This window comes from Helianthus annuus, chromosome 7 (genome assembly GCF_002127325.2).
Source record: "Helianthus annuus cultivar XRQ/B chromosome 7, HanXRQr2.0-SUNRISE, whole genome shotgun sequence".
Classification (NCBI taxonomy): domain Eukaryota; kingdom Viridiplantae; phylum Streptophyta; class Magnoliopsida; order Asterales; family Asteraceae; genus Helianthus; species Helianthus annuus.
Window position 1 is genome coordinate 36,275,143 of NC_035439.2, and position 23,020 is coordinate 36,298,162.

The following is a 23,020-nucleotide window of genomic DNA, read 5'->3' on the forward strand; positions in this document are numbered from 1 at the left end:
CATTTGTCGTCTTCGTCTTATATCGAGTCTCGATTTACTATACTTGAAGCTGAAAGTTTGAAGCTGAAAGTTTGAAAAGGATTTAGTTTGAAGTTGAAAGTTTGAAAAGGGTTTAGTTTGAAGTGTCCTGTCCGTTTGAAGAGTTTCAAACGGAAGGGTCATTACCTATATATAGCTTTCAAACTTTCATCATTTGTAACTTTCCGGCTTATGCAACGAAGTGCTGCCGAAGTGTTGTCAGGTTGTAAAACGTTACGAAATCAATCATACAACAGTTTAAAGAGTAAATCTAGCTAAATTGAACTCTACATGTCTGTTTCCGCCTTTCGTTTAGAGATAAACTCTTCTGATCGACTCGTTCGGGTCTGAAAACGATCCTACAATACCCTTAGTGTTTCATGTCAAAAATTTGAGGGTGTAAAATACAGTGATAGTAACGTGGATGTGGTAAAGTATCTAAAGAGAAATGTCAAGAGTTTGAGGTTGGTCAACATATAAAGTAAGTTCAGATGTATTGTTATGGTGTCTTATTTTTATATTTTGTCTTTATCATGTAATATTGTTATTACAACATACTAATATGTAACATCCTATATTTTATATTTATGATATTTATAATTATAATTTCCTAAAATTGTCCTTAGTTTTTAGTTTAGGATTCAAGGCTAACCCTTTACCTATGAATGCTTTTTATCCGTTACATTTAAACATCAATATAAAAACGTATAGGAAATACCCCATGAAATAAATTGTGCCTTTAGAGCAAATGGAGCTAATATTGTACACTACAACAAAAATGGCTTTTTAGGACCTTTTCTGTGGGACGCTTGTAAAAGAAGGTCCTAAAAAACTATTTAATAGGACTAATGAACTTTTGGGGTCCTTTTATAATACACTCTACTAAACCGGTGTCCTAAAAAATTATTTAATAGGATGGATGATTTTTTTGGGTCCTATTATCATATAATTTAATAGGACACTTAAAATTTAGATCTCCCATTATGTGGTACTGTATTAAGACACTTGATCATCTGGGGTCCTATTATAACATAACTTAATAGGACACGTTGTAGTTAAGTCATAAATGTTCAGTGTTATAGGACCATTTCTAATCGAAGTCACATTAGAACTTAACTTAATAGGACACTTGACACTTGGGTCTTATAACTTTAAACTTTATAGGACGCTTAATCATTGTGGTGTTATTATAATAAACTGTAATATGACACTTGATATTTAAGTCATAAAACATTAGTTTTATAGGATGCTTATTCGATAGAGTTTTATTATAATATAACTTAAAAAGACACTTGACACTTGTGTCTTATAAATTTAACCTTTATAGGACGCTTAATCATAGTGGTGTTATTATAATACACTGTAATAGGACACCTGATATTTGAGTCGTAAAACATCAGTTTTATAGGACGCTTATTCGCTAGAGTTCTATTATAACATAACTTAATAGGACACTTGACACTAGGGTCTTATAATTTTAACCTATATAGTACGCTTAATCATTATGGTTTTATTATAATACACCGTAATAAGACACTTGATATTTGAGTCTTAAAACATAAGTTTTATAGGACGTTTATGTAACATTCGTCAAAAATGAGTTTCCAAAATCCGACCCGTTTTGAAATTCTTTCGAGTTTTATTTCTCTATAATCTTGGATCCAAATAATCACTGCAATCGGGAGATCTTAGTTACTTATACAAAAATATGTATGTACATTATATTCCAAAACACATATATGTGCACGGATTGGTAAATAATATGTATCCACAATGTATATAAATATATATTGAATTGCTTAAAGATATAAATAAGAACATGGACCCTTATTCAAATAATGAGGACAAATTTAGTAATTATGACAAACTTATAGTACAGGAACTGTTTGTGACATTTATAATATTTGAAAATAGAAGTCGAATACAAAAGAAGGGTGGATGGCGGGATTAAACCCGGGTCTCATCCTACGTCAAGTCGTAACTAGGGCGGTTCACGAGCCGAGCTAAACCGAGCGGACCTTTGCTCATGCTTGGCTCGTTTACAAATCGAATCGAGCGGAGCGGCTCATTTAAAACCGTGCCTCAAATCAAACGAGCAGTAAATATACCGAGCGAGCGTCGAGGGAAGTTCGAGCAATTTGGACAACCGTGTCGCTCGATTGAAATTCTCTAAGAGAGCTAGTGACAATGTTTGGTCTCAAGTTTTTATGTCTTTAAAAACATGCACGTTTCATGACATAATATTTTTCTTATGAATAGCAATGTTGTAGCCGGTGAGGCGATGATCATATTGCACATTGCACAAACAATTACCTTGAGAGCAGGAGACAATCGGCTTAAGGTAACGACATGAAACATTGAGGCGATGAGCAGCTTGTCGTTTATCGGTTTAGGATTTAACTTTTAGGTTTTGATATTAATTTTTTTATTGGCGTGGTTCGGCTAGTACGTATAGATATAGTTGTAAATTTGTATATAGTGGACCAAAATATAATAGAGTGGCATATATAAAACTATTAATTAATTTATATTTAAGTATATATGTATGTGTAATGTGTGTATATATATAGGTAGGGATGAGCTCGGTACCGTCCAGTACCGAACCGGTGCGGTATCGAAAATCCCCAAAAGTGGGTACCGGTACCCAATATACCCGGTTCGGTACGGAACCGGTACCGGTACCGGTTCAGTACCGGTATTTGAGGCTAAAAACCGGTAAATACCGGTACCGTACCGTACCAGACCGGTACCGAACCGGACCGATACCGAAAATGCTAAAAGTCGGTAGCAAATCAGTACCGAAAAAGTACCCAGTTCCGTACCGGTACAGGGAACGATTTGCTCATCCCTATATATAGGTGTGTGTGTGTATATATGTATAATTTATATTTGTGTATATATATGTGTATATACATGTTTTTTTTGAACGGCATGTATATACATGTTTATATATGTATGTGTATGTATAAATATATACTAATTATTAATTAAAAATAATATTTCGAGCCGAACCGAGCCGATCGAACCTTTGCTCATGCTTGGCTCGTTTACAAACTGAACCGAACCGAGTAGAGCGGCTCGTTTACAACTAGGGGTGGAAACGAGACGAGCGGCTCGTGAGCCACTCGAGATCGGCTCGAGAAAACGCTCGAAACGAGCCGAGCCGAGCTTGAGCCTAAAATAAAGCTCATTTGTTTATCGAGCCCGAGCTCGAGCCTCGCATGTGAAGCTCGTTAGGCTCGTCAAGCCTTATCGAGCCTTAGTGTAAACGAGCCGAGTCGAGCCGAGCTTATTCAAACTTGTTTATAAGCCGACCTCGAACCTAAAAATAAGCTTATTTAGTAAACGAGCCCAAGCCCGAGCTTCAGTTATCGAGCTCGCAAGCCTAAAAGTCTGTTATTTGTATTATTTTTATTTAATATATTAATTAATAGATAATAAACGAGTCGAGCCCGAGCTTTGAGAAAATACAAACGAGTCGAGCTCGAGCCTTGAAATCAAAGCTCGAATCGACCCGAGCTCGAGCCCGAGCTCTCATAAGTTAATCGAGCTCGAGCTCGAGCCTGGTCAAGCTCGGGCTCGGCTCGTTTGCATCCCTATTTACAACCGAGTGTCAAATCGAACGAGTATTTTCCAAGCAACTTCCGAACGTTTGTCGAGCGAGCGACTAGCGATTTAACCGGCCCTATTCGTAACACATATACCACTCCACCACTACATGTTAATTCATCAAAACTCATCTTATAATCATTTTAACTTATCGTTCCATTTTAACTCTTTTACCATTTTAACTCTTTTGCATTGCCGCCCAAAAACACTTGCCAGCGAACATCTTGGCTATGTTTCCATATATTGATTGATTCCCAGAACGCGTTTCATTCTTGTACCATCACGAATCTGGACACAATCTCCGGCCAAAACCGGTATAATCTTCAATCATTACCATAAATCCCTTACGGAAACTTTGCAAGGTTTCATAACAATATTAGATGCACTTATTCTATTCGACACCCTCACACAAATACAACCTCTCCCTATCTCTCCCACTCTCTCGTCACCTGCAACCCGTCGCCGGAGCATTCGGAACTCGCCGGGGCCATCCGAAGTTACGGCGAAGATCGCTTCACTCGTTCTCGGTATACCCTCTACCTTCAATCCATTTGCTTTACCTTCTTTTTATATATATGTATCAAGTAAAGCTTCAACTATATTTAATCGAAAACGAGATGTAATAACAGTGGTCGTTTCATGTTCTGATTGTTGCTCTTTGTTTAAGAACAATGAAGAAGATGACATAATCGTTGCTTGTTTAAACATATTACAGTTTGTAAACTTATAAAAAAAACAAGCATAGTGTTGTTGATTGTTATATTAGAGATAAAACTTGTATAGATTTTAGTGTTAAACTAGTGGTCTAAATTAGTCATGATTTAAACCATTCTTTTTTTTTTTTTTTTTTTTTTTTTGCGTTTTTGCTGTTTAGAAAACATAACTAATTAATTAGTAGATTTATTTAATTAGTATAGGTTGTTTATCTAATAATTGTTTCTTTTACCTAAAATCTAAGTCGGAGATGAAGTTTTCCTCAAAAGCATTCTAAACTCTACCGAGACTGTAGCAAGAAGAAGGGTCTAGAACTTGGACCCAAATGATCTAGTTGGTGGTACAGAGATTGAACCAGAATGGTGTGAGGTAAACGTTCAAGTACCAATGAAAAAGATGAAAACTTGGTAAGACCATATGGTTTATTTTGTATAATTCAAGATTGTATTGGTGCATCCATCGCATGGCCCTATCCATTCATCTCGGTATGTATTTGTTAAACTTGTGATACAAATAATTTTAACATGATGGAACTTAATGCTTATACATGGATGGTTTATTTGTAGGTAGTCCATGAGGATTGAGGACGCATGATGACTCAAGATTTTATGCTTCTTATTTCTTTAATTGCTTTAATTTCTTTGTTAAATGTTAAGACTTTATGTCAGATAATGTTATAACTTATTTATGGTTAGTGTTTTTGTTATGAACATGCTTATTTGAAATATAATGAAGTTTATTTCTTTCATTAGTTGATGTTATACAATAACTATTAGGATGTTATACGTTGATGGTCTGTTTATAAAATTGGTTTTATAATCTTATTCGGGATATTAGGACCATTTTCTTGATATTAAAATAGCTATAACGTTACATCATAAGGGTCCTATAAATTAATTTCTAAGGACGCTTGTATGTGTATCACAAGATTAAAAATAGGTAATCACATTTTAAAACATTGTAAAAGTGTCCTAATATGTTCTTTTTAGGACGCTATTTAAGTTGTCTATAGACATATTATGCGACCATAAAATTGGTTTCATAATCTTATTTGGTATATTAGGACCCTTTTCTTGGTACTAAATTAGCTATAATGTTACATCATCAGGGTCCTATTAGTTAAGTTCTAAGGACGCTTGTAAGTGTATCAAAAGATTAAAAGTATGTAAGCACATGTTAGAATATCGTAAAAGTGTCCTAATATGTTTTTATTAGGACACTATTTTGGTTGTTCAAAGACATATTACGCGACCATAAAATTGGTTTCATAATCTTATTTGAGATGTTAGGACGCTTTTTTAGTTCCGAGACTTATTACGACCCCTTTACATGAAACGCTTTTACCATTGGTCCTATTAAATGAAAGGTCCTATAAAATAGCATTTTAGGACGCTTTTGCACGTACTAAAAACCCAGTTTTCTTGTAGTGGTAGTTTATCATGAATGTATACAGGCTAAAAATAGTTATATATATATATATATACATATATATATATATATATACTTATACATATATATATATATATATATTTCAAACACGAAACGAGATAAAGAAGGAATACATGCTAATCGTTTATTTGAAAATATCGAATTAATTTTAGTATATTATTAGTTTGATTTGATGTTTTATATATTTTTAAAGACATACACTGAAAATGAAAAAAGAATATTAACTTATAATTTTCTACTTCAAACTTGTAAATTTCATTTGCCTTTTATATAGTAAAAATATGATAATTATTAATGTTCTTAAAACCATTTGAGCTGAATGGTTTTATAAAACCATTAAAGAACCTAGTATATATAATAACTAATAGTAGTATACCCACGCGATGCAGCGGCGACAACAATTTAAATACGGTACTCGTAGTCTATTAGTTTATTAATTTTCTCGTCACATATTGGGTTGTTCGGTTATAGGTGAATGTTATTCGTATAGTATTTTACAAATATATAACTTTTTTGGTTATGCTGTTTTATTCGTATGGATATATCGGTTCGGTTTTCATCTATAACTGTAACCCAAACCAACACTTTCAGTTAATAGATTTAAATAAACATATCGATTTTGGTTAATTCAGCTTTAACCATTGAGTCTGTTCGAATTTGGTTTTCAGTTTTGGTTAATAATCGAAAACTTAACTTGCGCTATAATATTCAACATGGGACGAACAAATTTAGTGGTCTTCCAGCTAATAACTAAAATATCATAGATGTGAACTTAAAAATTCTAAGGGCTATCTTCTTATAAAGCAAATGCCAAAGAGTTTTGATAGTTTAGCCATCGACGTGGAATGTTGATTAACTAATGCGCTTGTTTCTTTTACCACTTCCTTTTATACTTAGAATTTATTTAAATCTTTGTTTAAATGGACGATGTAAGACTTCTAGCAGAATCAAACGTTTGTTTCCTTTCTTCTCCTTTAAAGTATAGTAGCTACATGATAAATAGTTTTAAGAGATTAAGAATGCCAACTTTACTGTGACTATGTTGTTTAGAAGGCATCCCAAAGTTCATTGCAAAAGAGTTAAATGCTTGGTTGGTCCCTGTGGTTTGCAAAAATTTCACACTTGGTTCCAGTGGTTTACTAATTACACTCGTGGTCCCAAAACTTGTCAAAAATGCACTCGCTTGGTCCCCAGCCCCAACTTAAGTTAAATTTCTCTGTTAAAACCCCTCATGTGCTTAGCACGTGAGGGTAATTTGGTCTTTTCACCTCGAGCCCATTATAAAAACCACCTTATCTTCCTTTTTTCCCTCAATAATAACGACCGTCTTCTTCATGGAATCCTAGATTTCCTCCTGTCTCCTATGTTTCTCCTGGAACCATAGAAGATGGCAACCTGTCGATGTGGAAAGTTAGCCATTGTTCGAACATCATGGACCGACAACAACCCAGGACGTCGATTCTATTCATGTCCATCACCGGTAAGCAATAGATTTGATGAATCGATGTTGTATTTGGTTCGAATTTTTGAATTGTTTGATGTGACAGGATGTCACGTGTCCTGGATTTGTTGGTTGGGTTGACCAGCCAATGTGTCCACGAGCTGTTCGCATCATTCCAGGGCTACTTCGAGCAAGAAACAGGGCGGATCAAGAAAGGGATGAACTACGGACTGAACTAAGATGGAAGAACAAGCTGATTTTAGTACTGTTGTTTCTACTAGGGTTACAGTTTGGAATGTTGTTAGCTTGAGTGTAATGTGAATTACGTATTTTGACCAAATACTGATTGAATGAAATTGGTCGATTTTGGGTGTTCAAAGGTATTGTGTGTGTGCCAAACAATACGAATGACAATTTTTAACAAAGCGCAAAAGCGATACGGATGACCATTGTTAATAAAGTGCAAAAGCGATACGGATGACCATTGTTAATAAAGCGCAAATGTAATACGGATGACCAATTTATAATAAAGCGCAAAAGCGATAAGCATGACCATTTAATACCCAACAAACCTAATAAAGACACAACAAACCTATTTAATAAAGACACAACAACCATAATAAAGACACTCAACTGCAGCTATTTATTACCCTGCCATAGCTGATTTTTCAAGCAACCATAATTATTTCACAACAACCATAATAAAGACACTCAATTTCCAAATACATAATAGACATAAGCATACGGCTGATTAACATGTCAAACATAATAGACAACCAAAATGGTGGCATAAACATAAGCCACAATAGTTAAACATGTCAAACATAATAGACAACCAAAAGTTACTAAGTATTGTTTATAGCATACGGCTGATTAACATAACCGAAAGAGAATATAAATGCAGCCCTTCAAAAGCATCCAACCTATTCTTTAGCTGCAGAACCACCAGCAGCTACCTCATCATTTGCATAACCACCTTCAGTTGCCATTCCTTTCTTTGGTTCCTTACGGCTTCTTGAATTATGCCCCTTCACATTGCATTTCTTACAGGTTACGGTCCCACCCTTTCTTGTCAACTTTCCTTTCTTCTCCATGGCATCTTCAACCTCCACTTGGTCTCTTCTCCTCTTTTTCTTTGGCCTGCTAGCTTGTTTGTGGTGAAGTGGAGGGGTCAATGTTGTTGGAACTGGTGATATTGGCCAGAGTTTGGGACCATTGATGGGACCAACCTTGTAGACATAAGCCTTTTTCCAAGTGTCCAGATAGTAGCATGGATGGACCCAATCCTCAGGTGGCTGAACCTGTTGTTTATGTGCAGCCATATCCCAGTTAACAGCTACAACATGCTTACATTGATAACCAATAAAGCAATGTTTAAAGTGATAAATAAATTTGTACTTAAATTGATAACCAACCTGTGAAGTGAGATCTAGACCAATGCTTTGGTGGAATTTGTGACAACCAGTTGTATGCTTCCTCATTGAACTTCTACAACTCTTCCATTTTTCCCTAAACTTAGGTACTATTACACAAGAACATGAGTCAATAAAGGCATAACAATCTTTACCCAACTAATGAATCAACAAGTTACCTGTTCTGGCAGTTGCACATGCCCATAAGCAATCTTTAAATGCTTTGCCCCTCCATTTTAACTTTATATATTGGTGAATATGCCTAAGGCAGAACCTGTGTTCTGCAGCAGGGAATACCATTTCAAGTGCAGGAATAAGGCCCTAAAATTAACACCCAAAATAGTAAACATGTTAAAACTCAAACCAATAAATCAACATAATTATAAACAGTGGATCAGAAATTGCATAGGCTAACCTTTTGTCTATCAGAAATGAAGGTAAACCTTGAGTTGTTTTGTAATGCTAGATCATCTTTGAGACATTCAAGAAACCATGTCCAGAAATCCTTGTTCTCTGCTTCTGCATATGCATAGGCCAGTGGATAGAGTCCATTGTTGGAATCCAAGCCTACTGCAACTAATACCTGACCCTGTTGTGAACCCTTCAAGTGTCACACCCCTTTTTAAGACGGAAGCACGAGGTGTGATCATGAAAGGTTCTCATTGCATACGAATGGTAAACATACTACATGCTCGTAAAAATAACTTCAAATAACATTACGTAACTGAAAACATAGGTTGAGTGTTTACATCACAAGACAGCATAAGACATTGTCTGAAAAGTTACAACATTATTCAAAGATAAACATAAACAACATCCAGAGCAAGAGTATGACCGTGCGCACATCCACTTTAGTTACCTGAAATACATGTGAGTTTTTGAAAAATCGTCAACATAATGTTGGTGTGAATTCATGCAGTTTTTATATTAAACATTTGTATACTTTGTATGAAAACATGGTATGTGTCACAGCCCCTGATCCCAAATCCCCGGGAACGGGCGGCCGCGAGCCAGTTTCGGTGGTATCACGTTATTGTCTAATTTGGCAGCGTAAATTTCATCAGGACCGTAGTTAGGAAATATTTAATCAGAGTAAAATACCACATTTCTGTAATATTAAACACATGGGTAAAACCCAAGTTTTTAGTACACACTTTTCATAGGAATACATCCTATTTTTATTTAAGAAAAACATCTATTTCTTTTAGGTAACTTTATTGCCACTTTTCCAAGCCTTCAGTGCTGTCCAGCTGGCTTCTAATTGGCTTTCACATTTTGTTACCTGAAACACGTTTTAAAAACATTTTGTCAGTGGGAAATACTGGTGAGTGAATCCCAGTTTAATCAAGTTTAAGTAAAACCAATTTGCAGTATTGAGGGCGCATCCGCAATTACATTTGTTTCCAAGATATAACAATTAACATCAGTGGTACTGTCATACTCAACTTGTGGAATGTTACCACGCCAGTAACAAATTTTGTATACAAAACCCCAACATGCCCACTATAAGTGTATTCGTACAAATACTCAATAACTGCTTAATGTATAATTAATTAAGTGAGGTTTTGTAAAAACATTTAACAAAAAGAGGATTACTCACATTGCTGTTTTAGGGTTTTCAGTAAGGATTTCCTGGGAATAATCTATAAATTACACAAATGCACGTGTGTTAGTATAATAACCCATTTTAACATTAGTAATACCCTCCCCGTGACGGTATTCCAACGACTACGTCGGGCAGAACCACGACAGCCGTTCCAGAACCCTAGATCAATCGGGCAGAGTATCTAATACGTCTCCAGGGGTTATAATACTTACATCGTAGCAGAACCTCGATATTTAGGGGGTATTAGACCCGAGTATAATGCCCACTATTTAGGAAATTGAGATTGAGAAAAGAAAATGAACGAATTCGAATGAAGGCCGATGCAATCTATTTATAGGGCTGTAATTCAAGTCTCTCGCGGCCCGCGTAAGGGTAAGCTTAGGCTTACGTGGCCCGCGTGGTAGGGGAATAGGGTCGTAGGTGATCCGGGTCATCAATAGGTTCAACACGCGTTACGACACATGTCAACACCGAGCTGTGCCACAATTTGGGAATCACGTGGCCCGCGTAAGTGTAGGCTAAGGCTTACGCGACCCGCCTAAACTTATAATTCAACGAATTCAGGCTTTAGCCTTGATATCGCTCGCGTAAATGGTTGGGGTGGGTCTATGCGGCCCGCCTCAGCTTAAGTTTCAGATTTTAAATTTTATTTTTAAGGCTATACTGCATTTCGGGCTCGGTTTTCACATACGGGGTATATTTAAAGACATATTAGAATATTTTAAATATATCAGGGTGTCGGAAAACTAATCAAGGGTGTCGGTTTTCTTGAGGATTGTTACAACCTCCCCACCTTGTTTAGTGCTCGTCCTCGAGATCTACTGGAACAAGTGTGGATATTTCCTTTGCATTTCTGATTCAAGCACCCATGTGTACTCAGGTCCTGTTTTGGAGTCCCACTTCACTTTGACCAGAACTAATCTCTTGTGCTTAAGATTCTTAACTTTCCTATCTTCAATTCGTAGAGGCCTTTCTACAAATTTAAGTTGTTCATTTACCTCTTTGTCCTTAAGAGGCACTACGAGTGATTCATCGACTAAGGATTTCTTGAGATTAGATACATGAAATACATCATGTATCCTTGCCATTTTCTCTGGTAGTTGTAGCTGATAGGCTACATGTCCTATTCTTCTAATAATTTCAAAAGGTCTAATATACCTGGGACTTAGCTTTCCTCTTTTGATGAATCTTACCACTCCTTTCCAAGGAGAGACTCTTAGCAATACCTCATCACCTACCTGGAATTCTAACGGCTTACGTCTGTTATCAACGTAGCTCTTCTGTCGATCACTTGCTGCTTTTAGTCGTTCTTTGACTTGAATGATCTTGTCGGTTGTTTCTTGCACTATCTCAGGTCCAGATAGTTTCTTTTCCCCAATTTCTGCCCAACAGACTGGGGTTCTGCACTGTCGTCCATAAAGTGCTTCGAATGGTGCAGCATTGACACTTGTGTGATAACTGTTATTATAAGAAAATTCTATTAAAGATAAGTGAACGTCCCAATTACCTCCGAAATCAATTACACAAGCTCTAAGCATGTCTTCCAATGTCTGAATTGTCCTTTCGCTTTGTCCGTCCGTTTGAGGATGATAAGCTGTGCTTAGATTTAACTTGGTTCCCATTGCTTTTTGGAAATTTGCCCAAAATGAGAGGTAAAACGGCTATCCCTATCAGAAACAATTGATAAAGGTATTCCATGTAATGAAACGATTTCATTTACATACAATTTGGCTAATTGTTCCATGTTAAAAGTTTCTTTCATTGGTAGGAAATGAGCTGATTTAGTTAGCCTATCTACAATCACCTAGATTGTATCATTACCTTTTCTTGTTTTGGGTAATTTGGTAACAAAATCCATTGTTATCAATTCCCATTTCCAAACTGACATTTCTAACTGTTGCAGCAATCCTGAGGGTTTTTGATGTTCAGCTTTGACTTGTGAACAAGTTAAACACTTAGAAACATAAGCTACTATATCCTTTTTCATTCCTATCCACCAGAAATTTTTCCTTAAATCCTGGTACATCTTATCACTTCCTGGATGCATCGTATATTTAGACTTATGAGCTTCTTCTAATATACGGTGACTTAACTTTCCTAATTTAGGTATCCACATTCTCTTTTAATGGAATCTCCAAATTCCATCTGTCCCTTGTTCTAATTCCTTAATCATTCCTTTTAATTTTTCAGTATCTTCCTTGATTACTGATTCTTAAGCTTTTTTAATTTGTTCATTTAAATCTACTTGTAGATTTAATTTAAGAGAACGTACCCTTTTTGGCTTTTCGTGATACTTTCTACATAAAGCATCTGCCACTACATTTGCCTTTCCTTCATGATATTGGATATCACAATCGTAATCACTAAGCAATTCCATCCAACGTCTTTGTCTCATATTCAATTCCTTTTGCCCGAAAACATACCTTAAACTCTTATGATCAGTGAATATGGTAAACTTACTACCATAAAGATAATGTCTCCAAATTTTAGGGGCGAAAATTATAGCTCCTAATTCCAAATCATGGGTTGAATAATTCTCTTCATGTTTCTTAAGTTGTCTAGAGGCGTAAGCTATAACCTTTTGACGTTGCATCAATACACATCCATAACCTAACTTAGAAGCGTCACAATAGACCACAAAGTCTTCAGTTCCTTCTGGTAATGCTAGTATGGGTGCATGGGTTAATCTTTGCTTAAGGATTCTAAAGGCTTCTTCTTGTTTTGGTCCCCATTCAAACCTAACAGCTTTTACAGGTTAACTTAGTTAAGGGAATGACTATTCTGGAAAAATCTCGAATAAATTTTCTATAATAACCGGCCAATCCTAAGAAACTTCTAACCTCGGTTGGTGATTCAGGGGTTTTCCATTTGCTAATTGCCTCGATCTTTGTTGGATCCACATGAATTCCTTCATGATTGACTAAATGTCCAAGAAACTGTACCTGCTCTAACCAAAACTCGCACTTTGAAAACTTAGCGTAAAGCTTTTCTTTTCTTAATAAACTTAAAAGTAAGTGCAAGTGCTTTGCATGATCCTCTTTACTCTTAGAGTAAATTAGAATATCATCTATGAAGACAATTATGAATTTATCCAAATATGGCTTACATATTCGGTTCATCATGTCCATAAATGCGGTTGGGGTATTGGTTAAACCAAATGGCATGACAGTAAATGCATAATGACCATACCCTGTTCTAAATGCGGTCTTAGGAATATCCTCTTCCTGTACCTTTAATTGATGATATCCTGATCTTAAATTGATTTTAGAGAAAAATCGAGCTCCTTGCAGTTGATCGAACAGATCATTGATCCTCGGTAATGGATACCGATTCTTAATCGTGACTTTGTTCAATTCACGGTAGTCAATGCACGTACGCGTTGATCCGTCCTTCTTTTTAACAAACAGTATCGGTGCTCCCCATGGTGATGAGCTTGGCTGTATGAATCCTTTCTTCAGCAATTCGTCTAACTGTTTCTTCAGTTCCTGTATTTCGGCGGGTGCCAAACGGTAAGGTGTTTTGGCAATCGGTGTTGTCCCTGGTAGTAGATGGATTCTGAATTCAACTTCCCTGTCTGGCGGTAGCCCTAGAAATTCTTCTGGAAATACATCTGAAAACTGAGATACTACTGGAATGTCTTTTAGTTCTTTTCCTTTAGTGTTAGTGATTATAGAGATCAAATACACTATAGATCCTTTTCTTATATAACTTGCAGTTTTCATCACAGAGATGAATTTAGTGGATCTAGATGGTTTATCTCCTTTAATTGTGATCTTTTCACCCCTTGGTGAATTTACTTGAATTGACTTTTGATCACACAAAATACTGGCTTTATTGGCTATTAACCAATCCATTCCTAAGACAACATCAAATCCTGCCAGATTCATTGGGTAAAGGTTTGTAATAAATTTTTGATTAAAAATTTCTATTCTTGCTCCCTGCAAGATTTCAGAAATCCTAACGGTTTCTCCATTTGCGGTTTCCACTAGACATTCTTGTGGTAGTTTAGTTAATGATTGGTTTAGAAGTTTGCAAAACGAAGTATTGATAAAACTTTGGTTTGCACCAGAGTCAAATAATATTTTAGCAAAAATATCATTAACTAAAAACGTACCAGCTATAACGTCTGGGATCATCTTGGCTTCATCTGCAGTTAGAACAAATGCTCTAGCATTTTTAGTGTTCTTGTTGTTTGCAGCTGGGGCCAATTTTGGACAGTTTGGCCTGATGTGACCTTTTTCTCCACAGTTGAAGCAGAATCCATTACTGGATTTCTTCTTGCAATCCTCTTCCTTGTGTCCTGGAGCCTTGCAGAAATTGCAGTGAGTGAAGCATCTTCCTGAATGCTTCTTTCTGCAGGTTTTACAGTATGGTGCAGAGGTAGAACCTACATTTCTACGGTTAGAATTCCCAGAACGGAATTCTTGAGTAAGCCTTTGGGATAGGTTTCTCCTCTGGTCTTCTTCTCTAGTACGGATTAATTCATCTGTCAAGGTATTGGCTAGTTCTACAGCTTCTTCTATGGTTTGGGGTCTAGCTGCCTATACTACATGCCTAATCTCTCCAATTAATCCCCAGATGTATCAGGAGATTAATACCAGTTCAGGTGATGCGAGGGTCGGTACTATTCTAGCATATTCAACGAATGTAGTAGTGTACCCTTTACTATCCACCCCGGTCATTCTAAGATTTAGAAACTTATTTGCTATTTGTTCCTTTTCATTGGGAGGGCAGAATTTCCTTTCTACCATCTTTTTAAATTCCTCCCATTCCATGTTGTAAACCCAATCACTTCCCCTTGATTGGAGGATAGTGTTCCACCATTCTAGGGCTGAGTTCTTAAACAGATTCGAAGCAAACATTATCTTATCTTCTTCAACACATTTGCTTATTTTTAGAACAGCCTCAGTCTTTTCTATCCAGCGTAGAGCTGTAATGGGTCCTTCATTACCCCAGAATTCTATTGGTTTGCAGGACCAGAATTCTTTGTAAGAATAACCATATGGCATGGTTCTTCTTCTTTTGGGAATGGGCGCTTGAAGTACGGGTCCCTTGTTCACGCTGTGTTCAGGTTAGTTGGTCGCTTACTGCTATGCTTACTTTTATTTTCAGCTTCCTAAACAGTTTGGATAATAAATGGCATTGCATCTATGATTCCTTGTGCCACTATGTGTTAGATAGCACTACTATCCACATGGTTTCCATTGTTATTGTTGTTCGGATTCTCATTATTCAGATTATCATTATTCGAGTGGTTGTCGTTCTGAATATTATCATTCTGGTTTTCCTGATTCACTTCGTTGTCCATCTGAATTTTAAACAATTTCCACTTATTAATCTCACAAAATAATATTTAATACAAACAATCACACAACACACAGGTTGATCAAAAACGTCGAGCATTGCGACTTTTACTCTTTCTTATAGTATGCATCTATTACACATCAGTACTGAAATTAAAATTACAATACCGACTGAAATGTAAAGCTACAATACTAGTAATATGCATCCGTAGTTTTTTTTTTCTAACACATACACACATATTTATTATTATATTATATTATATTTTTACTACTACCGTTTCCACCGTCACATTCATGGATATGGATTCATCCAAAAATCCATATTGCGCTCGTCGTATTACCATACGAGACGCTCTCCCACTTGTCTCATTCTCTCGCTGCTTTCTAAAATTTCCTCATCGAAAGTCCTGAGTTCTTGTACGTTTTCTGCACTCATTGGGGGTGCAGGTTCTAGTACTGGGTTCGAAATCTGGGGTGCGGGTTCCTGGTACGGGGCCTGGTATGGGTAAGGATTTTCTAAGATCTCCCTAATGTATGCATCATTATCGTAATAGAAATCTTGAGGATCTAACCCTGGGTAGACTCCTAGGTTGGGCATTGGCACATTATCCTGTATCGGGTAGCGTTGCACATAGTCCCTAACATCATCCCACCAGGGGTCGTAATTATTCGGGTCTAGGGGATTTGGTGCAAGTACCCTAGGTATCTCCTCCGGGTTGAAATCATGCATTTCTATTTGATTTTCAGGGTTTTCTATCTCCATTGGTTGGTCAGGAATTGGTGGTTGTTGTTGGGGTGCTAACATTTGTTCCAGGTTTGGGTCAGCTGCAGTGGTTGCTAAAATATGGATATTAGCTATACCCCTATTAAGCATATCCTGGGCATAGGCATCGGTTTCTCTTTTAGCTACGGCTAACACTCGCTGGTCCTGTAACTTTTTCATACGCTTTCTACGCTCGTGTGCTCCCCTACTGAACCATCCCCTCTTTTTCTCAGGAAATGGCTCTTCAGACTGAGCCTTAAACACGAATATCCCTTCTTCCGTATCAGTAGAGTACCCCGAGAGGGCAGGCTGAGAAGAGGCACCTTCGCTTCTAGGTAAACCAGACAATTGACGGTACGCGTTAGATGGTCCTTGGTCGCTCATACTGTAAACTAACAGATAGTCAAATATTACATAAGAAGAAAATACAATTATGCATGTATTTCCGTTATTTATTTCCTAACACTTTGAATTTTGGTGTCAGCAGAACACTTCTGTGGCTGAATTAGTGGCATAGCTCTGATACCACCTTCTGTCACAGCCCCCGATCCCAAATCCCCGGGAACGGGCGGCCGCGAGCCAGTTTCGGTGGTATCACGTTATTGTCTAATTTGGCAGCGGAAATTTCATCAGGACCGTAGTTAGGAAATATTTAATCAGAGTAAAATACCACATTTCCATAATATTAAACACAAGGGTAAAACCCAAGTTTTTAGTACACACTTTTCATAGGAATACATCTTATTTTTATTTAAGAAAAACATCTATTTCTTTTAGGTAACTTTATTGCCACTTTTCCAAGCCTTCAGTGTTGTCCAGCTGGCTTCTAATTGGCTTTCACATTTTGTTACCTGAAACACGTTTTAAAAACATTTTATCAGTGGGAAATACTGGTGAGTGAATCCCAGTTTAATCAAGTTTAAGTAAAACCAATTTGCAGTATTGAGGGCGCATCCGCAATTACATTTGTTTCCAAGATATAACAATTAACATCAGTGGTACTAATCGGTGCATTTTAAGTACACCTTATTTAATATTAATTCTAATATAACTGCATTCATCTTGTTTAAGAATATACTATTTTAATATGTTTTTCTATTTTATATGTTAAGATTTATTAATTATAATATTTTTTAAATAAATGAAATAAAATGGTTCTTGTGGTGGAACTAAAAAAAAAAATAAAAGCTATGTTTTGACAATGGTGTGCAGGTCTCGAAATGAAGTGGTGGGCTCACAACACAATTACAATTTCTAGTAGGCCGAAGACATGGATTCTCACAAAGTAAGTATGGCCCACTAAACTAATCATGGTGACATAAGTTTTGTTCGTGTGATTTAAGAGGGGATCGCATAGGGGGTTACAAAAAGACGAAGACTGACGGTTACTGTGGGAAGGCAGCCATTGGCTGTTCTAGGCTTTTGCACACACCTCGTGAAGCACAAAAACAAAATATGATAATTGCTTTGAAGGTGATGCGTGGCTAATTCTAAGGTTTCACCCCGGTGTAGTTTTTGTAAGAATTCTAGGGTTTTAATATTTTGTTTATGATTTAATTTGTGACTAGTTGTATTTAACCATTTGAAACTTATATTAATTGTCTTGCATTTGTATTGGATTCATGAATTGTCGAATGAGTTATTAAATTTGACTTTGTGAAATGAGTATGTGACAACCCTCACTAAACCAGGTATCCGTACGATTTAATTAATTATTAATTACTGCCTGATTACTGTGCTTAACTCAAATTGCTGATGAACTGCTACTTGATTTTATTACTTGAACATATCTGCATCATACTCTACATACCGTCACTACATTATTTTACATGCTGAACCTTAGTGACAAACGTGATGCACAAAAGCACAGTAGCACCATGAACGGATAACCTATTGAACATGCTGATAAAGCCAGCATCAGGCAGATACTGCCTCTAAGGCCTGTATGAGCCAGAAATATTTTACTACACCCATAGTGAGTGTAGGGATACAAGGGTTGTGGAACTGCGTCTCTAGGAATAAGTTACAGTGACTGGATGTGCCTAAAACATACACTGAGCACAAAACATAGCACTTTAATTAACATTTCAGCTTCTGGCTAACTAATAAAGTGCCAAAACATGAGGAAACTATTCCTGACACTTTGAGAATAAGCTTCATTAAGCGCTTTAACGGATTACTATCCAACCGAACAACCGGACTTCACCCGGAACATGAAAATATTGCCATAAACATTATTGATCTTTTTCTGAGCCAGTTAGGGTCCCTGAATACCCTAACACCCGCATTAAAGCACAACACACTAGTAACCGAGTTAATCTCTAAACTAACTTGGTTTAACCTAACTAATACTTAACCTCTAGTTGGAAATGGACTAGTACCCCCCCCCCAATCCTAACCGGCCCCAAACTAGAGGGGACACCTCTTGTACAATCTAGATTATTTTATTTCCTTGTGTTGGATATCTAGACAACATTAAATCCAATGGATCAAGAACTTGTGATTTGTCTATAAGTAATGGCCTAAACACAAGAGAACTTTCACTTCACAAACCACTGAAACTCTCTCTCCCTCTTGCTCCATCACTCACGGCCGAACACCCCTCTCCCCATCCATCCATTTTCGGCTCTTGATCTCCACATTCCAAGGTTGTTCAAGTGTTACGGGTCACGCATTAGGAGTCTTGGAGCAAACGGAAGGCGAAGGACCTCTCTACCTAGCTTTTATCCACGCGTTTTTCGCATAGATTCTTCCCTAGCCTTGAGCTAGAGGTATAATACTTAAAACACACTCTCGAACCATTCTAAAGTGGTTAATAAGATATATGATGATTAAAACTCGGAATCTTGCATTTTGAGGCATTAAAGACTACTAAAATTACAAGTATTGTTGGTTAAAAGCATATAAGTTGTGTAAAAGTTGTAGTAATTGAAATTTGTGGTTACCTAGACCCGATCTACGTTGTGGTAGCTCGGATCACCATTTAACCCGGTTTGGTTAAGATCATGGATCTTGACATAAGCTTGTTTTGAATGAGACAAGGGTTAAAAAGTGAAACTCTACCACACGAGAAACATGAACTTGTGTAAAAGTATTTTTACTTGTAAAATAGTGTTTGAAACTAGCGGATCTACGTATGTACAAATGGTATTTTCAAAGAACCACGTATCAAAGAAAACATGTTTTCTAAAAAGACGGATCTTACACTAACAAGTATGATTTTTATAAACCACAAGTGTGTAGACACTTGTGAAATGAAAGGTTCGACAAAATAACAAACTTTGTAAAAGATGACGAGAAGTTGTAAAGATGGATTTACTTTAAAAACGAGGTTGTTACGAGATCGATCTACTTTATATAAAGATCCACAAAATATAATGGGATTTACACTATAGTTTTCGGAAAAACTACAAGTTCATGCGATTATGCGATTTACATACTTGTCGACTGGTTTGATGTGTCGGAAATTGTTTGATTGAATAAAGAAGTTGTTGAAATTGATTTTGTAAAAGAAAATGATACGCTTGAAAGCGTGGCCACCTCCAGTTACAGAGGAAACTCTGGCGAAATTTTTCTAAAAACCTAACACTTCGAATTTTTTACACTACAAGTGTTAGAATTATTTTTTATATGTTTTCAAAATATATTTCGCCACGACTTTATTACAAATATTCGGAGGTGGGATTTTTCACAAAAACTAAACGTGATAAATATATATTCGGTAAATATATTTTCACCACACTGTTTATGATTATTTTGTGAAAAATACATAAATATTATTTTTAGAGTAAAAATAATATTTACGAACGTTAACAGATCCAAAATAATACGAACGCCTCTACGATAATTATATAAGTTACACCGGTAATTACTATTACCACACGAATGATAAAACGTAACTTACGCATTATACGGAAATATTTATGAACGCGTATTTTATCGACGTATTATTTTTGGGGAAAATTATGTGAAATGGAAATATAATATTTTTGAGAAAAATATTTATATTTGGAATTAGAAATGAAAATATATTAAGTGAGACTTAATATTATAATTCGAACGCACATGTATTAAATCCCCCATCCTTGGGAAGGAGATTAACTACCAAGTATATACGAAAAGTAAACACGGAATAGTTGTCTAACTATTTCCCAAAAACTTAAACTATAAAGCTAAGGCACGGCCGTCCATCTAATAGATTTAGCACATGTAGGTCGTTGCACAGCTGCCTGATTTGGAGTACTTGGTAGAGACGCATCGACTGTGAGTTCATGTCCCCCTTTTCTCATAACTGTTTTCAGTTTTCTAAACTGCGGGGGTGAAATACATGTTACTATGATTACGAATATTTCTTACATGGTATGGTCAGCTAAGGAAGGAACTGTTAGGTTATGTGATTTGGGTAGGTGAAACCTTAAGAACATTAGTCCTCATAGTACGATCGAGGGATACAAGTGATAGGCCTATTTGAGCATAACAAACCCCACCCATGCGCCCTAAGGTTGGACCATGTGGTGACTTTGTCTTAACACCACCCATGCGCCTGCAGGTTGGACCATGTGGTGACCTTGTCGTAACCCCACCCATGCGCCCGCAGGTTGGACCATGTGGTGACCTTGTCGTAACACCACCCATGCGCCCGCAGGTTGGACCATGTGGTGACCTTGTCCTATCCCACCCCATGCGCCCGCAGGTTGGACCATGTGGTTACACATTAACTGATATGTTTCCTTATTTGCTTTCATACCAGAGTTTACAAAATATTCACACTTACAATGGTTATAAAGGTTTATTCGCGCGCACATACTAAACACATGAACTCGCTCAACATTATTGTTGATTTTTCAACTTACATGTATTTCAGGGAATTAAAGGACCTGGCACGGTATGGCACGTTTTCCCGCTGCACTAGTTTCCGAGGTCATCCGGGGTTTAGGGAATGTGACTCTTTCCTTGACAAGTCACAGTCCTTAAACTGTGTTTATGTTTTGTTTGTTTGTTGAACAAGATTATGGTTGTTAGGGTGTATTCCCGTTAAAACAATGGTATTGTATTTGGTTTTCAAAACTTAATGGATGATCTTGCATGTTTTTAATTCATATAGCTTTGTTATGACTAAGCTATGGTATTAAGAAGTCACACCAAAATTAACCACGCTTCCGCAAAGCCAGGGTGTGACAGCTTGGTATCAGAGCCCTGATCATAGCGAACTAGGATTCTTTCTCGAGTCTAGACTATGATCACTAGGGCTCTCACGAAAACATTTTTACTGTATACCACTTAAGTCCTGATCCAAAACGTTTTTACAAACACATGTTGAGCATATTTTATTATTTTAGGCTCAGTCTTGGAGGCTGAGGCTCGGTCTTGGAGGCCGAGGCTCGATCTTAGAGATCGAGGTAGATGGCTAGTGAGACTAGGAAGAGTAGGCTCAGTCATGAAGGCTGAGGCTCGGTCATGGAGGCCGAGGCTCGATCTAGGAGGTCGAGGTGGATGATAGAGCAGTCTTAGAGACTGGGAGGAATTTGGCTAGTGGGACTAGGAATGTCAGCCTTGGAGGCTGGGAGGAATTTGGCTAGTGGGACTAGGAATATCAGTCTGGGAGGCTGGGAGGCTAGTGGGACTAGGAGAATTATTTGATTGCTTACTGCTGACTAACATGTTTATATGTGGATGTGATTGATTGTTATACGTATATGTGTTTATGTTACAAATGTCATGCTTTCATCATGTACAAGAAAGATGGACACTACATATCCCATGGCCATAGCATCAGACGACATAGTACATCGAAGCACGAGGTGCACATTTCCGATACTACCGGCACAGACAATGACGACATTCAGCCCTTTGCGCTTCCTAAAGTCGTAGCAGAGCCTACTGATGGCCATCTTGTTGGGAATTTGCCACTCGCGGTGATCCCTGCTCCTGTGCCCCCTTGCCGCTTATCCCATTGTTGATATGCCCCCGACGTGGCCTCTGACGACGATAACGATATACTAGAGGAGGACCCATTCGAGGGCGAGGCCCTATTGCTGCTGGTATTAGCCTACTGCTTGCGGACGATCCTGCAGGGGAAACTCATGCCCATTCCCCTGTCCCAGACTCATTTGAGTTGCTGACATCCGCATTTTCGCATATACAGGGAGTGCAGCACCATTCACATAACGCCGACCCTGATACGGCATCATCGACTGCACCGGTTCCCGCACATAGCTTTGAGTTTGATCACAGTATTGAGGGTGATCCTGTTCTTCCATCTGGTTTTGATCCAGACCATGACCTTGAGTTCATACGCTTAGGCCAGCCCTTGGAGGATCCTGTAACCCCCTGTGATGGTTGATCCAGCTGATTTTGAGATGGAGTTTGTTGATCCGGAGCCAGCCGTGGCCCCTGAGCCAGGCGTCGCTCCTAACACCGCATTAGAGCATGACCCTGTTCATGCCAATGCACCTGCTGTTGCTCCTTGATTGATCATCTGCTTGGACGAGAGAAAATTTGGGGTAACTGTGCAAGACAATTTATTATTACGGGGGCCCACGTAATAACGACTTGTAGTGCACAGAAATCCTGGTGGACTCTGCGGGTCAAGCTAATAAAAACCCATGTGGCAGGAAATAACTCGAACACGAATGACCAAGGCGATGAAGCCTCGAGTTCATTCTATTTCAAGGAACAAGCCAAATTGGCAAGCCTATGTGAAGG

The 23,020-nt window shown here is 37.5% G+C and overlaps 1 long non-coding RNA gene across 1 annotated transcript; it reads left to right on the plus strand.

Moving 5' to 3' along the window:
• Nucleotides 1-3,829: 3,829 nt before the first annotated feature.
• On the plus strand, nt 3,830-5,089 carry LOC118480578. The gene is made up of 3 exons (XR_004863388.1): nt 3,830-4,154; nt 4,586-4,826; nt 4,908-5,089. It is a non-coding gene; the product is annotated as an uncharacterized LOC118480578 (long non-coding RNA).
• The last annotated feature ends 17,931 nt before the right edge of the window (nt 5,090-23,020 follow it).